The sequence below is a fragment of the Cavia porcellus genome, unplaced genomic scaffold (genome assembly GCF_034190915.1).
Source record: "Cavia porcellus strain 051 isolate PalLab524CR breed Dunkin Hartley unplaced genomic scaffold, mCavPor4.1 scaffold_1, whole genome shotgun sequence".
NCBI lineage: Eukaryota > Metazoa > Chordata > Mammalia > Rodentia > Caviidae > Cavia > Cavia porcellus.
The window spans coordinates 183,803,118-183,821,936 of record NW_026947484.1 but is presented as its reverse complement, the minus strand read 5'-3'; the positions used below and the strand labels follow the sequence as shown (position 1 = coordinate 183,821,936).

General features: G+C 35.6%; 1 long non-coding RNA gene across 2 annotated transcripts in view; it reads right to left on the bottom strand.

Annotated features, from left to right (window-relative positions):
• The window catches only part of LOC134470415 (uncharacterized), an 85,090-nt gene that overhangs the window by 30,957 nt on the left and 35,314 nt on the right, over positions 1-18,819 (bottom strand). Inside the window, exons 2-3 of one of the 2 annotated variants that reach the window (XR_010039259.1) lie at positions 9,136-9,279; positions 3,932-3,987 (exon numbers count right to left, since the gene is read on the bottom strand). The exons of the other annotated variant lie outside the window; for it this stretch is intronic. This is a non-coding gene — a long non-coding RNA (uncharacterized LOC134470415). The remainder of the gene's footprint in view (positions 1-3,931; positions 3,988-9,135; positions 9,280-18,819) is intronic. 2 annotated transcript variants of the gene reach the window in all.

The following is an 18,819-nucleotide window of genomic DNA, read 5'->3' as shown; positions in this document are numbered from 1 at the left end:
TCCCATTTCATCCAGCTATTCTTCTTCTGGGTATTTTCCCAGAAGAGTTGAAAACATCATACCAAGCAATCAATGTGCACCCATGTTTAGAGCAGCACACTTTGTAGTAGCCAAATCTTGGAAACAACACAAACACAAATGTCCATCAACCACTGAATGGATAAAAAAGATGGTATGGTATTCTCATTCAGTGGAATATTTCTCAGCTATAAAAAAGGATCAACTTGAGGCTTTAATGGATAAGACTTGAGACCATACTAATAAGTGAAATAACTCAAACTCACATGTATAAAACATTGTATTATCTCCTTAGTGTAAGAAACTGAAAGAGTGAACATTACCAAAACGTTCAGTAGATTTGTGAAAGGGAAGGAAATTGTTCAAAAGGAAAGAACAACTGGGATGGGGGGAAGGAGAAAAGAAAAAAGGGAAAAATTATATATATTTATCTATAATGTACAATATTATATATGACAGATAATCATATCGCTAATCTCTGTTAGTTCATCAAAAGAATGGTTTGTGCTTTCATTGTTTGATCATAGTTTCATACCTGTATCTTACAATCTGAGCAACTACTTTGAAGATAACAATATACAACATAATAACCATTTCTAATCTCCTATTATGTTGATTTGAAATCTTGTCCCAATGTTTTTAGTCTTTATTGTTTTGTTTTGTTTAAAACAAACTGATACAATCATACCTATACACATTGACTAAATAGCAACCATTAGTACAGAGCAGAGAATCAGACCTGAAGATTTGTGTGATAATCTAGCTTCTATGCCAGTGGACAGACACACCAGCACTGATGGTCGATAAGATTGGTGTAAAGAGTTAATTTGTACTTTGGTAACTACTGTGAAGTGTTTCCTCCAGATTCCAAACAGACAGTTGGTTAAAATGTTGTTTTATGACTCACCAAAATTTATTTCTGGGCAGAAGTGTTGGAGCACAAGAATCATAGTCATAAGAATAAACATTTTTCATCTACCCAACCTTAGCCATTCACTGTCATTGATCACACCCTATAGTTTGTCACTATCAATTTTTGAAAGATAAACTCCAGTAGTTGTTGGATTTTTTTTTATTATTATTTCTAGTGTCCTATTCAAGGAAAGACTGTTGGCAAAGTCTTTGTACTCTCCACTTCAGGATCATCTGACTACTCCAGAATTTACACTGCATTAATTTGACTTTACCATTGTGCAGAGTTCACACTCCAACCCACATTCTCATGTTCTTCTTAATACTTAGATATTATTCCACAGCTTTGCACCAAAATAATGCCTTCCCATATGCCCTCACCTCCTTTCCCTTCATCTTTTCTGAAAAATGTTACCCCTCTACATACTTCCTCTGCACTTAAACAGATAAACATATTATGATAAAAGTACAATGTTGATAATGTGTTATATCATACAGTGAATCACAAGTGCGTAACCGATTTTTACCATTGTTTAATAAACCAATACAACATTTTCCTAATTCATTTACTTTTCTATTCTATCCTATAATTCACCACTGCACCTATTTCTCTTTCTGCTCAAACCAACAATCTATATGGCCACACCTGTACACAGTGACTGAACTTCATCTTCTAGCACTGGCCAAGTACAGCAAAGATCCGTCAGCAGATTCTATGCCAGTGAGTAAAGAGATTCCGGCCACAGTGGTAATAGGGTTGGTGCTCATTTACTTTCCACTCTCCCATCCTACTAACAGTTTAGCAGGTCCCTCTCACTACCATCTCTACTTTTAGAGGCCCTTTCTCCACTGCATCTTCAGTCTGTCTTTTTCTCACTTCATATGTGGCAAAAACTGCATAGGTTCAAGTTATCCTCAAAAATGCCTGGAGGGTTTTATATCAGAGACATTTCACCCTTGCTTAATAAGTATGATACAATGCTTTTTCCTCCAACATCAAAACTTTCTTTAGTCTGCATTTACCCTCTATTTTCTTCCACTAATATCTGTCTTTACACAATATTTTTCATAGCTAGAGGCTCACTCTACGTGAAATATTTAAGAATTTTTTATTTTAAAGGGAATAAAACAGAATAATAAAACAAAACAAAACACTGGTAAGACAGAAGGAAATCCACAGCAGTTGCTATATTGTATATGCTTATCCTCTAAGTAGTTGTTCAGACTTTCGGATTTAGGCTGGCAAAGTCAATCAAACAATACAAGCGTTATGTTGTTTCTTTACTTCAGCTGTTATCCTCTCAATCTGTGTTCCTCTGAATTAGCGGGTTGCTTAAGGAGGGTGGGGTTCCTTCTCTCCCACCCAGTATGCCAGCTGTCCTGGGAGTGTGCTTGGCCTCCTTCCTAGTTCTCCCTGACCTGCGGGGCTGCCGCTGGCACACGGGTGGTTGTGTACCTTTCTTCCTGATTTTCCCCAGCTGGCAGGGCTGCCACCAATATTTAACAATTAATTTAACTTGGGGAAAGAACTGATTAACCTCTCCGGTCTCACTCTTACACTATACGTAAGTTCACTGAATTAAATAGTAGGACAAATGTTTACACTATACAAATTTGAATTTCTATATCTTTTATTCTCTTATTTTATTTAGTGGTAGATGTTAGTGTAAAATGTTAATATAACAGTTACATGATATGACCTTTACTGAAAAATATGATGTATTTTCTATTTCTAGAATGTGACAGTCAATTTAAAATGCTATGCACAGGACCTGGCATATAATAAACAAATGTTAGCTATTAGTAGTAGTACTGTTAGAATCAGCGTTATTCTACAAGAGTTTATGTTACAGCCAAGTGGATAGGGCATATGGACATAAAGTAAATAGAGCATCGTAAGTGCTAAATAAAGTCCTTAGAGAAAAGAGAGATCACCCTCAACTGCATCCTCCATGATTAGGTTTGAATTGTTATGCATAAAAATGCATGAGATCATAGGAAGCTGGCCAGCAGCTGTGAACCAACAGATCAGATAAAATAAGGCAGAAAATTAGAGATAATTTCCAGAAAAAAAAAAAAACCCAAAATCAAAAGTTTACATGCATATACTTTATGGTTTACAAGAAATAGCCAATATCATTACTTTATTAAATCCTCATAGAATTTGGAGGATAAAGGCACGCTGTATCTGTTTTTATTTTACTAAGGAAGACACTGTCGCTCAGGGACATGGTGACCTGCTTAGTCTCCTTTTGCCAGTGGCAGAGCCTGAAGACAAATTACACAGCCGGTTCTCTGACTACAGACCAAGTGCCTATCCCTTGTCTTTTTTGTGTTTGGCCCTAAACAGTAATTCAAGGAGAATAAACTATGCTGTGGTAGTGTCATGCTTAATATATGGCTTAAAGTACTTTGTTGTGTTGATGAAGTCCATTTAGAAAGAATGAGAAAATCTCTAAAAGTGTTGCGACCATCAATACTGTTTTTCTATTAACCAGACATGCTCGTACCATCTTAATTCAAATATTTGTAAGCAGAAAAGAGATGCTCATTTTTATTCACAATGCCTTTCCTATCCCATCTGGCATAAGCAATTTCCTTTTGTTTGCCTTTAAACTGTGATATAAAGAAATTAATTTTACCCTACAGGCATTCGCTATGAATTTCACAACTCCTATTCTGGTTATTTCTGAATTTCATCATCAGTAACAAATTGGTCTTCTATGGGGAATTGTGCATGTCAGCTTTTCTACTTGAGTCCATCAGATTTTTTTATTAGGTCTTGCCACTAACAAAATTCTTTCTTTTCTTTTTTTCTGAAGTTGTCAACAGCTATCTTAATTACTTTATCTCAAAATCACACTAATATTGGTGTATATTTATTAATTAGAAAATTACCTTTTCAAATTAGTTTATATTGAGAATGACTATGTGTACTGTCATTTACCAGCAGTTGTATGAAGAATCAATTGATTTAAATGTGTGTGATTTAAATACGTACCTTGTTATTAATTAACCACAGTTTTGCAGAATTTTCTCTGTGATTTCCATAAAAGGCTAGAAAAACCACATCAAGCAGTTAGAAAAATGATATCACATTTTAAGATTCTTGTTTGATTCACTGCCTATTTTGGACTTAAATATATTATCAAGGGTATATAGATTTATAAGACACAAGTCTTGATTTCAAAGAGATCATGTAAAATGATTACAGTAGTAATGACTAACAGTACTATAGTGTTACTATAGTATTAATACTCTGACATTAATAATTATTAATAATATTCAACATTTTCTTTATAATGAGCAGACTTCTGGGCTATTTTACAATACACATAGATATTTTCTCATTTAAAACTTATATATTAAGCCTAAAAGGAAAAAATAAGTGCAAGTTCTTGTATGCGCAAGCATCTATTATAGATCAAAGTGAAAGACATAGTCTTTTCCTGAGCATTGCTTCTCAGCAAAGCCTGATTTGAATATTGAATATTTGTGAATGAAAACTCCAAACTATGGTTTGTGTCTCCCAAAGCCTCATGCCGTCATGGAGGTGGCTCAGTCTAGTACTTCTAGATTGGCTTCTTGTCTAGCATTGGGATTGCCCGTGTGAGTGCTATCCCCACCCTGGGGAGGTAGGCAGCATACCATATACGGAAGAAAAGGAGGTGAACATTTTCTTTTTTTGCCCTTTTAGCTCTTATTGCTTTCAGCTGCCATGAATGGCTGCCCCGTAGCCATGCGATCCTGTCTTGGAGCCAGCTGCACATATACTAAAACCTTCATGAACTGTGAGTTAAATAAACCTTTCCTTCTTTCATTTTGGGCATCAAGTATTTTGTCTCCGCAACAAGAGAAAAGTATCCAAGACAACCAAGCTAGAGTCATGACCCCATATTCTCACTTCAGTGTCAACAAACTGCTCAGGACATTGTATCTAAACTTTGGTTCAGATAAACAGAGTCCAACTCTCTTCCAGACACTGAACCAGGAAATGGAGAAATAAAGCATGATGCTTACCTCAGAAATTCTAAGGGAGAGTGCACAGTAAATTCAATCTGATGAGGATAAACAGAAAATAAAAATGTATTTGGAGGTAATATGGCAATTTTTTTCATAATAGATATATCCAAAGACTTCACAATTTTCAGATGTGCAAAAATGCTCTGCCTATCTTGGTATGGGATGACAGTGATAGTGGAATGTTAGTACATGTAATAACATTAGAATATTTAATTGCATTGTTTCTCTGGTGTGAGAAACCAAAAGGGTAAATAAGGACCAAAATATAGATATAGAAATACTGAGATATAGAAAGAAAATGTTCAAATGGAAAGGAGAACAAGGAAGGAGGAGGGCAAAAAGAAGGAAGGGAAAAGAAAAAAATAGAGAATAGAAGGAAAAATGGAAACAAATTTTCCAAAAAAATAGGGGAAGAGGATTAAAGAGAAAGGAGGGGATTTGGACAAAAAGAAGAATCAAGATATATTGTGTACAGGTACAAATTCCCTATGATGAATGTGATCATTATGCATATCTAAAATGCACCAATAAAATTAATTTTTAAAAATTAGAATACTTAAAATAATTCCAAAAATAGAATTATAGAAGCATCTCTTAAAAACAGATTTGATTTCAAAAACCTCCTAAGTTTCATCAGGTACAAGCCATGGTCTCCAGCTATTTATCTGTTTAGACTCAATTTCATCTGGAAAAACTGGTAATCCTGGCATCTACTTTCCATGTGTATGATTTTTGAATGAGATAATGAGTCATTGGCAAAGTATGTTTCATATATTATACTGTTATATCTTTCATATGTTAAGTAAAATTTGTAAGACACATGCATTTCACTTTTGAAAGATACCAGATATCAGACTGTCTTGACAATCATTTTAGATGCATATATCCAATATTAATGTGTAGAAAGGGAGTGGAACATCAGAAATTCTAGCTTGCATTGATTGATAAAATATCAGATAATGCTGCTGTGTTAGATGACAATGAAAATAAATGCCATGGGCTTGTTATGAATTCTTCAAACTCACATATGCAACTTAAACCTATGTTTACGTGAGTTTTGCCACATGCTCTCAAATGTTGATAGAAGGAGATTATAGTTATTCTGAAAATATCTTCAGGGTGCTCTATTGTGAGTTTCTCACAGCAGGGAGTATGATTTCTCTTTTGAATCTTTAATGCTTTAGAATATTTAGTGTCTAAATAGCAGGTGCTCAGTAAGAGCTAGTAAGATAAAAATTGATAATGTTTACCTATTTAAGCATTATAAAATTTATTTTGATGTGTACTTTCAGGATATAATTTAAATTTCTAATCATACTGTAATGAAAATTACTGAGAAAAATCACACAACTGGGAAAATTGATGTCATTAGTGTCATTTTAAATCATGAACACTCTGATCATCAGCTCATAATAGACACTGACTAACACACTATAATGCTGCTACATTTATCTGAAAAGTTTACTTTTCTATTTTCTTCTCATGTATTCATTTTTTTGCATTTCATACCAGTCAACCATTTTATGATGATGATTTTGCTTCATACTTCACAAATAAATTATAAATTGTAGCATAGGAAATCCTTGATCTATCACCAAACCAATAAACCTTCCTGATTTTGAACTCACCTTCTCCTGCCCCTCAGATGCCCTGGGGAAGATTTCTCCCTACAGCACTCAGCTAAGGGAACTTTTTTGTGTGTATTTGCGTCTCAATTTGTCATTCACTTTTTCAGGGTATTTTTCTGATTATTGTCCCCTTCCCTCATCGTAAGTTTTTCCTTCTCTATTGAATGTTTCCCATTAAAGATACAAACACTGTCCATCATTGCCCACCTTAAACAATATTTTCTGATACTCTCTTTGGCCATTCCCCATTTCATTGTTACCATTCCTCACCAAATTCCTTTCGACTCACTAGCAATACACTTTTCTCCCAGTTGTTCACTCTTCAATTCTGTTTACTTCTCACTCCAGCTGTTACTACAAAACCAGCCTCTTTAGCGTCTCCAATAGATCTCTACATTTTCTGGTCTCAATGGACCTTCAACATGCACTATTCATTCATGGAATACTCTTCTTTCTTGGCAACTAAAATGCCACACTATATTAATATTTCTCCTTTCTATGTAGTCTTTTCTCCTTTCCCATTCTACATCTTACTGTCTTTCTAAACTTTTTCCCTAAGTAATCTCATCAACTCCCATGATTAAACATGATATATGTGCCAACAATTCCCCAGTACATAGATATAGTCCAAATCTTTGTGGGTGCAATCATTAAGCTTAGTTTTGTCAATCTGATTGACCTGAGAGCCACGTAGGGAATTAATTAAGCTCATTTCTTAGTGTATCTGCTGGAGGCTGCTGGAGGAGTGACTTGGGGTCTGTATCTGGTCTCTTGCCCTTTTGTCTGTGGCACTGTTTCCTTGCTCTGTGTCCTGATCACCAAGAACTAAGAAGTATCTTTGCTTTATCAGCCCTTCAATCATGTTACTGAATTAAAGACAGCAGCCATGGACTCAGTCCTCTGAAACTGTAAGCCTTAATCACTCCTTCTTTAAATTGTGGATGTCAGGTAATTGTTCTCAACATTGAGAAGCCTGACTAATGCTGATTTGGCCTCATTATATTTAAATCCATTTAATATACAAAACATTGAAATGTGCTTTCTCCTTTCACCTGTCCTGATTCAGTAAATGGTACAGCCATCTACCTGTCTTCAAGTCACAAATCTAAATATTATTTACCTTTATCTTCCTTCTTGTTCCTATACTACACTCAGCAAATACTGTCAACTTTTAAATTAGCCTCTTCTCCTTTCTCCCTTGCATCCACTCATCTCTTGTCTGGATACCTAAAATAATTATCTCGCTGGGTCACCAAACTTCCTTATTTTCCCTCTACTCTTGAATGCATTCTCTACCAAATAACCAGCAATCTTGAGTAAAATCTCAATCAGATTATGAGACTCTTCTGTTTGAAGCTCTTTTATGTAATTCCACTTAATTTATGATGAATAGAGACTGTCTGGTGACCTACAAGAAGTACAGCATCTTGTTTCCATCTCTTAGCTCATTTCCAGCCATTTCACACCCTGCTCACTAGACTTACGTCACACGGGTCTTTCTTCTTCTCCTGAAGCTACCGAACTCACTCCTGATAAGGGCATTTTATTTTCTATAAAATTCTCTTATTCTTTGTGTGGTTAATGTTTCACTCCTCAAATACTTGTTTCTCAGTGAAAAATTTGACCATCTTCACTAAACAGCATAGCTCGCTTCACAAAAACACCCTTTAGAGCACCTTTTTCATTTGTTATATTCTACATATAGATCAAGTAGATTAATCTACTTGATTACTTCATCTATATATAGTAGATTAATCTACTTATCTATATATAGATCAAGTTCATCGATTGATTTTCTTTTTACCAATCCAATTGTCACTATAAAATCTTTTTCTTGTTCATTCTATCAGTACAATTTGACATCATTTACCAGGCCATCTTCCTAGTACACTGGAGCCCACTTTGCAAAAGTCAACTATTATTTCTTTGAAAATTTCAAGTCTATTATTAAATAAGTAGTAGCTTAAAATTGGAATGGTAAAAATAGTCACATCAAAAAATAGCAACCACTGCAAATAAATGATCTTAATTTTAAAGAGCTATTCATTAAACACTTATCACTACATTACTGACTCAGGAAAATTTTGTGTTAATTTTCCTGCCTTGTAAAATCATCTTTTTAACTTTTGATCTTGAAATACCTCAAGGTTCTTAATTCTTAGAACTTTTATTTTTATTTTTAATCTATACTTATTCTCCATGGAATCTCAGCCAGGCCCATGATTTGCAAAGCCATTTGCCTGTTCATGAACTTAGAGTCTATACCTTAAGTCTCAACTTTTCTAACAAATTTCAGATTCCATCTAGTAAATTTCCTTGTGAACATCTTCACTCCAGTAAGTATCTGAGCATCTAAAACTTCACAATCTGACATTGAATATATTGCTTCTTATCCACCAGAAATAGGCATTTCCAAGAAGCTTCCTATGTGCTGGCAAAATCTTGGGGTTGGTTGTTTGTTGTTGTCGTTAACTCTTCCCTTGTTTTATACCCTACATCAAATCCATTAGCAAATGTTTTTTGATTGTACAACAAAATGCATGCTGAATCTTACCATCCATTAGCATCTCCAGTAGCAAATCTCTGTTTCAAAGTATATAGTCTTTGCCTCCCAATAATCTATTCTCCACTCATGGTCACTAAAAGTCTCATGGCCCCAGGTGGTGGTACACACTGATGATCCCAGCGACCTGGAAGGCTGAGGCAAGAAGATCACAAATTTAAAGGCAGCCTGACTAATTTAGTGAGACACTGTCTCAAAATAAAATTTTAATGAAAGGGTTAGAGTGGCAGCTCAGGGATAGTCCACTTGCCTAGGAGGCATGGAGCCCAGGGTTTAATACTAACACTACCACCAAAAAGAGAAATCGTCTTGCTCTGCTTCATTCAATGCAAACTTTAATCACCAAGACCCATAAATCTGTCCATCTGGCATCTGATTACTTGTCTAACCTTGCTACCCTTCTCTGTGGTCTGCATTCACTGGGTGCTGGACACACTGACCTCACTGGTAACCTGCTGACCCTCAGACTAGATCATTTTGCTTGAACATCTAGAGGGCTTATTTTCTTCTGTTTTTGCTCAAGTGTCTCCTCATTGGAAGAATCTTTCCTGCTCACCAAATTTTTCTTCTGTAACATTCAATCAAAATATACCAAAAAATGAATTTTTTTGCTTGCTTTGATTTTATTAGTTCCAAAAAATCAAGAACTTACACTGGTTAGTTTATTACTGACCCTTCAACTCTTAAAATGTCCTGACACTAATTATTGTTACTAAGATGGCAAATTGAAATCTTATTGATTTATTTCTACTGTTATCTTTAGTTACTTCTCTTGTTATTGAGAAAAAATATCCAACACCCAAAGTAAAAGGAGGAAAGGTTGGTTTACTGTAGCTCACAGTTTGTAGGGATTTCAGTTCATAGTTGTCTGGCTCCAAAGCAAGGTGGCATAGCAGAAGTACATTGCAGAAAAGAATCAGTTTAGGGCAGGCAGAAGCCAGAAGGAAGCAAGTGACAAGTGAGTTCCCCTTTGTCTCTTATATTTTATCCAGACTACCTGCCCTTAGCGAAGGTGTCACTCATGTCTTTAATCCCCACATCTCACCATGGATCAGTCCCAGCATCATATGCTTGATCCCAGCATCACATCCCCTAAATACATCCACCTCCAAAGAACCCCACTTACAATGACTTGAGACCTTGAAGGGACTTCTAAGTCCAAGCCATTGTAACTGGGTTATCTGTGATAATCAAATTATTACAAAGCCTGTGGAAAACCTTCAATCTACTTTCTAAATACTTCCCCATAATTTTCTCAACAGAAATAAAGGCATGTCAGAACTGAAATTAATCTTCTACCTTCTGAACTGAGATTCTGACTTCACTGTTTCCATTAGTGTAGTGTTATTCTCAGTCATACACATTTAAGTAGGTACTGTCCTTACTGTAAATCATATATCAACCGATGCCAAATTTCAAATCTCCACCTGCATAAGAATTCTTTGTCTTTCTTCTTATTCCCACCCCAGATGCTTTTGATAACCTTACTAATGGATCACTCTGCATCACAGCTCTTCTACTCTAATCATTAGAAGTCTGACTGCACCTGTTAGTTGTAGTAGCCATATAATTTATTGTCCAAATGGGCACACTTCTGAAAACAGAAAGATCACTATTATTTACTATATTGGGACAATCCAATCTTTATCACTAGAATTTTCCAGACAAGCTGGGATGCATGGGAATTCTAACTTTCACAAGGGCTGTTGATTTTCTAATCAATAATCATAATTTTTCCTCTTTTTGAAAGAAAACATTTTCTCCCCCAGCACTTGGTTCTTCTCAGCACTATTTAGTGACACAAATTTCTTTAATCAATACAGACATTCTATTTCTTTTACGGCATCTGATTTAGAAAAAAGCACATGACTGGAGTCCTGTGAAATGTGACATGTAGTCTGCTTCAATGACAGAGGTTTATAAACAATGTTTCTGTACATACATGAAGATGATTCCTATCTTCTGTGAGTTAATATCTGGCCTTCATTTGATGCTTGGAACTTTAGTAGCCAGCTTGCCATCATGAAGTGAAGCTAGCAGAGGATGAAGCTGATATCCTAGCTTTAGTAAAAATAAAAACAACAAAAAGAAAAGAATTTGGCTCTTTGATTATATCATTAAAATACTCCTGCAAATCTGAGGGTATTCTGCATCCAAAATCAAAATACTCTTCTGTTTGGTAAGATAATATGTTTTCCATATTGTTTAAATGAGTTAAGGAACAGATTTCAGTTATTTGCTCTTGAAAATGTTCCAATTTAAAGCTAACTAAATGCAATCTCTCTCTCTCTCTCTCTCTCTCTCTCTCTCTCTCTCTCTCTCTCTCATCCTCTCACCTATGGACTCCCCCCCCCCTTTACCTAAAAGGGACCTTTTAGGTACTTTTACTATTTCAACATACTTCATTTCTGAGCCAAACTGGGAGAACACAATTTGTATTAAAATGTTCTTTTATTTCCCATAACAACAGCTTTTTGAAAGGATATCCTTCATCTCAGAACTACTCTCTGATCATTTCTGTGTGCTAAAACCTTCAGATCCACACTCTGAGACTTTATCTCCTCATGAAGGTTTACCAATTCCTGAAATAGATCTTAACCTTCTTTTAAACCTATGCTGCACTAAATTCACATTTTTGTCATGACACTGACTTGACCCTATTGTAGATTTTAATGTACAATTCTAAATCTTCCTCCTATAGTTACTCTTCTTGGTTTTCTCTAAACACTCAACCTAGAAGATTTTACATTCAGTGGTCATTAAATTGATATTTTGAAATTATTTCACAACTGTAATTATTTGCTACAATTTGAAAACACTCCATTTAGAAGGACTGTTTTACTAACCTGGAAAAACTTTCAAAATATAAAATAGAGAACACAATGAGTCTCATGATCAGCATAATTTTTAGTTGGCAAACACAAGCTTTAAATACTATGGCACTTCTCTCTCACACATCTGCCCTCGGTAACTAGCTGGCTGCAGCAGATTTGTTGGAAGTGCTTTTCTGCAATGTAGAGCACACATGTTATAGAGATAAATGGAAACTCCCCACATATGACACCAAATTGAAAACTTCATTATTTCTTGAATTGAAAGGAATGGGGAAAAAGACAAAAACAGTTATCAATTTATGGTTATACTCTTTCTCAGATAAAATACATCTGCTTAAGCATGATAATATTTCAATCCGACTTGAAATGCTACTATTCCTGTTCTAGTTCCTTGACTTCATAGAACTGGATTTAGCAAGAGAAGTTGATGCAGAGGCAGGAAAGGACTTACACTGACGGCGTAGCTAACGTGACAGGTATCATAGTCAGAGCTTGCTACACTGTCCTCAGAAATCTCAAGGTGGGTATTTATATCTACAGTTTTCTGAGAATTCAGAGGTGCAGCATAGTACTCATTGAAACAGTTATTAATGACAATCTACAGTTTTCTGAGAATTCAGAGGTGCAGCATAGTACTCATTGAAACAGTTATTAATGACAAAGTCAAATGTGAACCCTGGTAATCAGTTAACTAAACACAGGTCACCTTCATCAAATGTACAGTGTCCTACCATTTTGGGTTAAGGATCAAAAAGTATATTTGGTCATATGGAATTTTAAAGACATAAATTATGGAATGGACAAAAGAAGCAAATGCCCACAAATTGTATAATACAAAGAATAAATCTAATAAGACAATAAGAAACTCCAAAATGAATGTATGATACCCTAAAGGACCTGGACACAGAAAGTTATTTACAAACCAAATGCAGTAAGCACAAACATGAGAGCAAAAAGCAATCCAGAGATGGACAGAATGCTAACAAAGTTTACATTAAGATACAGAAACTACAACTGGCAACCCATGCCTACTCCCACTGGGAACTCATTAGGAATGGTCTGGTGTACAAGTCAACATTTCTCCACCAGGGAATGTAAAAGGGGGTACTTGCCTACCCACTCCTCTTTCTTTTTACTTAAATGTTATTTCTAGGGATGATGTTAAACCTCGATATGTTGAAGCTTTCTTGCTAGTCAGGTATTGCTTTGGGGACTGTCCAAAGGCAGACAAGTGGGAATTCAAGCACTTTCTGTGAGGACTTTTCCCAGACCACACATAAATGTGCTTTACACTTGTCCACAACTCAGAGGAGCAACACACTCGGCTGCTGGGGAATGTAAAAGGGTAAATGCTTAAGGGATATTGACAAAGTCAGAATCACAGAAGAGATAGCATTTGAAGTGGACACTGAATAATAAGAAGAATTTAATGCAGGCAAGAGAGAGAGAGAGAGAGAGAGAGAGAGAGAGAGAGAGAGACACGGGGGAGAGAGAGAGAGAGACAGAGGGAGAGAGAGAGACAGAGAGAGAGAGAGAAAGACAGAGAGAGAGAGAGAAACCAGAAGTAGAATTGAGTTTTGTTCAATTTCAGCCCACCTGATCACCCAATTTAAAACTGCCATTCCTCTTTCCCACCATCACGCACTATAATCCTGACCCTTCCTCCTTACAAGATCTTACTTGCTTTCCATAGGAACTTCTAACACAATATATAATGTATTCATTTGCTATACTTAATGTTTACCTGCCTCCACTGTAACATAAGCTAGAGGATGTCATCAGTGTCATATATTCTTTTCTATTCACCAGTATGTACTAAATGGCTAGAACTGTGCCTGGGACTTCAGAATTGTTTAATAAATATCTGTTGAATAAACAAATAAACTTGGTCATTCAGCCCTTGAATTACTGAATGGCTATAAGATTAATGATAATGCAAAATCTAAAAAGAGAAGAAAGTATGGAAAAAATTAATGGATGCAGTCTGGCACCCAGTTGAAACCCAGGTGCTATGAGACATTCAGGCACACTGTGGAAGGAAGGGCAGGAAATCTATGTTTAGTTGGCACTCTGTGTCTTGGCTGTTTAACTTGATATTCAGCATCATACATTTGGTACATTTTCAAGGATTTTTTCCTCAGGAAATCATCTATATTTATAGTATTAATATACTCTGGCAGCCACAATAATCTCACATTTTTCTGGCATCATCTATCCTCAAGGGCCTCCAGGCTCTTGTGTTGAAAAGTTATTTCTCTTATAGTTTTGCATTTACCTCTTTAAATGGAGAGCATCTGTCATAGGAGCTGATTCTACTTGGCAGCTCCCATATCCTCCACAGTCCCCTAATGTCACAACTGAAAACAGAAATCTGCTTTCCCCAGGACTCGCTTCTCTATCCTAGTCTGTACATCACTAGATTCTCCCCTGACCTCACCCATTAGCTGGAAAGATGTCCGGCAGTCTTTAGAAGTGGACACCATACTTTGACTGCGTGTTACAATTTTAAAAGCAAGATGTTTTTTAGCTAGTACTGGCAATTATACTAATGCTCAAGTGAACAGACATAAAAAAAGGTTGATGTGATAGCCAATGTCTGTTTCTGACATAAAGTTTACCTATCTCAGCTTTATATAGATTAAAATGATCTGGAAATTTTTAAATTGTGTTGAAGTTTACCACTGTGCTATTGGAAAAGAAATGGCTTATTAAGCAAATTAATAGAGCAAAAACATTGTGAGCACAATGCTTGAAGTTTATGACTAATTCAAAGAAGAAATTACTTTCAGTCAACCTCAAGTACTTGAGAAGCAACATTTGCATGTAAATAACTGGGATGATAGGCTAACAATAAATAATTTTATTTATTCATTGAAACTGTTTCCCAAAGCTGAAGCATTCTTTTAAACTGTAAATTTCATAATGTGCCATCAAACTTCCTGAAAATTAAAATACAGGTTTTTTAAATACCGTATTCAATAATTTATGATCATTTTTAACTCTTTTTGTATTCAGGTTGGCCAACAGAAAATTCACTGGCTGTGAAACAATATAAAAACAATAAGCCAAAAGATGCAACATCAAGAAATGTCAGGTTTTACAGAGTTGTTTGAATATGAAAAGTAACATTCAGTAGACATTATGTAAGCCTGGTACCACAGAAAACCTCATAGACTCATAGCTGTGGAAAAGAGCTTTGATTACATTGTTACTTCACATAAAGCCCTTGCAGATACTTTGTGCCTGAGGTGGCAGATAAACAAGGACTTAAAAAGTTACCAGGCTTGGGTGATCCTTCAATGTCTCATTGTCAGACTACTTTCCATTGTGTATTTCATGTTGCAAATTCTAGTGTCTTTTCTTTTTCATAAAAAGTGCTAAACAGTAACCTTAATAGTGTCTTGGGACTATTTCTACCTCCACTTATGATTTTGTCCTGACTTCAGCCAGAGATTCTCCATATTTATCTATCTCACATGAGATATGATTTGAAGACAGATCTTGAAAAATACATCTTTAGTGGTTTTCCAAGAAATCAAATGATGCTCTTAATTTTCATTAACTGTGATATGACTCTCCTTTGGCTGATAGAGTCAATGACAGAATTTTCTACTGAGAGTACTTATTAATACCAATTTTTCTTTATTAAGGCATTTTTATTTCACAAAGAAAATTACTGAAAACCCAAGACAGAACAAAGTGAAAGACAAACTGAGGGCAGTTATGTACCGCCACAGGACAAATTAGGGATTGGGGATTGGTTAGGCGGGCACAGAGCTGGTTGGTTGTGTCTATGCTGAAGTTCAGTCTGAAGTTTTCTAAACAACTGAGAAAGGAAACTCAGCTATTTGTGTTTGGCTTTAACACATCATCACCTTTTTACCTTCAGGGCTGAAACCTCCAAACAGCCCAGAGACCATGCGAGTTTCTCCAGAAGAACATTCACTGTGTCCTACAGGTTTGGAGGGAGTAATAACTACTCTTCCCAAACATTTTCAAACCGTTCTTTCTTTTGCCCTTTACCCACTGACTTTAACCCTCCAGAACTTATGTAATGTCTCATACTTCCACTTCTTTAGGTTTTTGCAGGATGCTATAGAAAAAAATTAGCTTGCTTCTCAAAATTTCTTTTTCTCTGGAAGCACTTAGATTTTATTTTTTCATTTTGCTGAATTAGATATTATTCTACCACCATTCATTTCTATGTCTACATATTTTAGTTTAGAGTTAGAGACACTATCTAGAATATATATTTAGAGTATGTTTTCCTGTGGGATTTTTTCCTGTGTAAATATCCACAGAAGTTGAAATCTGAAATTGGAGATTGTTTTCCAAAATTAATGGAAACAGAAATATAATTCCAGAAAGGGGAAAAACACAAAGTAGTAGTTACTAAAAATGTGTACATGGCTGGAAGAATTGCTGTACACTAGCAAAAAAAAGCTTCATTATGTTTGTGTTATGCCAAAGTACCTGTAACACCTACTGTTCTGTATGCATTTTTTCCTCTGTGTGACCTAATTGATATGTTAATCAATGCTCCCCTCTAAAGAATGGTAAATCCCTGGGAACCTAACCTAATTGATATGTTAACCATTGTTGCCCTCCACAAATAGCAGATGTGGTATAGAATAAGCTGACAAAGGATTGTTGATTACTACTAGACTACTCTGTGCTCTGTTAAGGAAAATATTTCCTTAGCCAATTTCCTGATGCATGCCCATAGCCCTTACTTGGTAAACTGTGATATCTACAAAAAGGCTAGAAAGCTTTAAGGTGAGACACAGCTTTTGCAAGCTCCAACTGCACTGTGTCACTGGGCCCATGATAAAATAAATCAGCGCTTTTTTACAAATATGTTTTTGCCCCATTTTTTGAACTCGAGTTAAGGGGCTCATTTGTGGATTATAAGAGAATAACCAAAAGATGTTCATGTCCTAATCATCAGAACCTGTGAGTATGTCAGCTCACATGGCAAAAGACACTTCACAGATATGATTAAGTTAAGGATCTTCAGGTGGAAAGATTATTTTGAATAATGCTGGTTGGCCTAAGATAAGCACAGAGTCAGCAGGGAAAGAAGGCAGAAGGAAAAAAGTCAGGGAAGAACGTGACCAGCAGAGAGGAAAGAGACTGAAAAAGCCACACGGATTCATATAAAAGGGGAGGAATGGCCATGGATAAGCAAAGCAGATGATTAAACAGAGGCTGGAAATAGCAGAGAATTAGGAGCCCTTACAGATCCCCAGGAAGCACAGCTCTGTAAACAATGAGGACTTCTGACCTCCAGAACTATACATGAATAAATATATATTACACTGAGCCACTAAGTCTCTGGTATTTCTTGACTACCAAGAAATAGAAATTTAGAAATAGAAAATTAATAATTTTATACAAAGGAAAGCATAGAGGAAAGAGTGAAGATGTAGCAAATAGAAAGACAGTGATGGATCTGTTATGTCCAGATAAGGAATTTAAATTTGATTTCTGCATGACAGCAATCACCCTTTAATGATTTTGAACAGAAGTTTTACAATTAGTTTTGTACTATGGCTGCCACTCTAACAATAATTGGATGTCAGATAAACTGGAAGAGTCAAAACTAGAAACAGGTAAAGCAGTTTAGGGACCAACTCCTTCATCCAGACAAGAAATGTTAATGTCCATAAATTAAAATAATCAGTAGAATTGGAAAAAAGATAATATATTGAAGGTATACTACTCACAAAAAATGATTAATTATTAGATACAGGGTACTAAATGAAATGTAGGTTTCTAAGTGTTTCACAAATTTTATGATTGGGAAAATGTGTTTATTCTTCTTAAAGGTAAAGAATCTAAAAGAAAAGATTGGGTTTGGAGATGCAGATTGTCAATTTTAATTATTCTGCTTTCTTAATCTTATTTCTTACAAACAGTTTACTACACTAACACAAAGGTACATATGTCTTCCAAGTAGAAAGACAGTAGGTAGAATTGGATACATGGGAAATGCGTTAGGTTTTACAACAACCAATGATATAAAGCGGCAAAGAGAAGAAAATATATAAACAATTCATGGAAAATTTCCATATGTCTGTTAACCTCACTTGTATTCATGAACTTAACTAACACTTTTAAACTTATAAATACATATATATATATATATATATATATATATATATATATATATATAATTTACCTGGTCTAAGATGCCTACTCATCTAATTTCTGGACAACATTACCCTGACATTTAAAAGCATGTTAAGAGTGTGGCAGACTGCAGCCCTTCCAGGGGGAGAACCAGCAGCAGCTCCTGAGATCCACACCATGTTGGAACTTAGTATGCTGTGAAACCAAACAACCAGCCTGCCTCCCTGCTAAGCAATAGTGAACCCTCCTGATGCACGGCCTAGAGTCAAATATCCCACTTCCCCTACCCTCCTTCTTTTGTCCCCCCGTTATCAAATGGGAACCAGAAATCTGAGCGTCTCCAGGGAGGTTGACCATAGCAAATAAGGGGGATTTCCTCCTACCATCTCTTTGAAGGCAAATATTTTTATTACTGTTTTGCTCTTTTCTGATTAATGGTACTGCTCTATTCAATATTCTGTTTTGATAAGTTCTATAGTGTTCTATATTTCATCTCATTTTGATATATGTGACTGAAAGAATAACTATTATAAAGATAACAAAATATACTATGATACCTATTACTGTTATCCCGGTAAACTGCTGTGAAGTTATGTACCGATTTCACTGTACGATCTTAGTTGGCTTTATTCTGTCTTGTTCTGTTGTATACTTTCAAAATAAAATTTTTAAAAAAGCATGTTAAATCATCTTTAATCTGTTCTATTTA